The 1,347-nt window shown below is 65.3% G+C and overlaps 1 long non-coding RNA gene across 2 annotated transcripts in view; it reads right to left on the reverse strand.

Moving 5' to 3' along the window:
• LOC106807934 overlaps positions 1–135 on the reverse strand; it is an 18,665-nt gene extending 18,530 nt beyond the window's left edge. For both annotated transcript variants that reach the window (XR_001393725.1, XR_001393724.1), the window contains exon 1: positions 4–135. This is a non-coding gene — a long non-coding RNA (uncharacterized LOC106807934). The remainder of the gene's footprint in view (positions 1–3) is intronic.
• Between the last annotated feature and the right edge of the window lie 1,212 nt (positions 136–1,347).

Consider the following 1,347-nt stretch of genomic DNA (forward strand, 5'->3'; position numbering starts at 1 on the left):
CACCTGCTCGCCTAGTATATACTACACCTGCTCGCCTAGTATATACTACACCTGCCCGCCTAGTATATAACACACCTGCTCGCCCACCTCCTCGCGTATCGCGGCGCCGCCATCTTGAAAATCACGCGCGCGTCTCTAGAAGATGTCGTCGCGTTTGCCGACGTCGTACGGCGGCCGCTCGTCGCCGTCGTCGCCGCTCCTGCTCGTGCCGATGCGGCCGTCGGCGCCGTTTCCGTTTCCGTGCTGAGATCGCGCCAGCCGCGTCTTGAACGAGAGATCCATCGCCGGATTCGACGCGTCCGAATCGAAGAAAAAGTGAGCATCGCCGGCGTCCGGCGTGTCCGTGCGGCACGTGCTCATGCTGGCGTCCGACGCGCTCCGACCGAATCCGACCGTCCGGATCGACATCGCGTCGTCGTCGAGCGAGTAGCCGCGCGTGCATCGGCCGGGGATGTCGTCGGCTGCGGCGGTGCGGTAGCCGAAGTGAAGCAGACGACCGTCGGGAGAGTCCAGCGCGACGAGGTTGCCCTCTAGCGAGGATCCGGGAGCAGAGAAGATTCCCTCGTGCAGGTCGAGTCCTCGCAGACGCGTCTCGGAGAGGCGGTGCGGCGGCAAGTAGTCCTGCGTCGAGTCGACGCGCGCCTGCAGTCGACGCTGCAGCAGACTGACGTTCTCGCCGTCGCCACCAGAGCAGCCGACGACGAGACTCGAGCGACGCTTGTCGCGCGCCGTCGGCTCCGAGCTGCCGCCCGACGACAGCCGACGACGCAGGTGCTCGTCGCCGAGCGACGCCGAGCTGTCGTCGTCGTCGTCGTCGTCAGCCGACAGACGCGCCGTCTTGCGGCTGCGGCTGTGTTCCATCGGCTCGGCGTCGGCGCTCGGTCGTCGCGCCCGAACTGCGTTCCCGTCCCCGCCGCCGACGCAGCCATTACGGTGTTCGTCGTCGTCGTCGACGTTGAGTTGGAAGCCGAGCAGCCATCCGCTGTACTCCATGACGACGGCCCGCAGCTCGCTGATGGCCGTCATCGCGTCCTCGATGCCGTGCAGCTTGCGCGCCATCTTGCGCCGCAGCGCCGCCACCAACCTCACGTAGACGCTCCTGACCTTCTCGACGTCCTTGAGACCCTGCCGCTCTGCAAACGAAAAGTCGGGTTGCAAGGCAGGCACGTAGTGATAGTGGCAGTGGTTGCAGGGTGGGCACGTACTGACAGTAGCAGTGGTTGCAGGGTGGGCAACGGTACCTGATAGTGGGCATGGTTGCAGGGCAGGGCACGTACTGACAGTAGCAGTGGTTCAGGGCGGGGTACGTACTGATCATGTAGGCAAGTGGTTGGCAGGGCAGACACG

Source organism: Priapulus caudatus, unplaced genomic scaffold, assembly GCF_000485595.1.
Source record: "Priapulus caudatus unplaced genomic scaffold, Priapulus_caudatus-5.0.1 Scaffold243, whole genome shotgun sequence".
Taxonomy (NCBI): domain Eukaryota; kingdom Metazoa; phylum Priapulida; class Priapulimorpha; order Priapulimorphida; family Priapulidae; genus Priapulus; species Priapulus caudatus.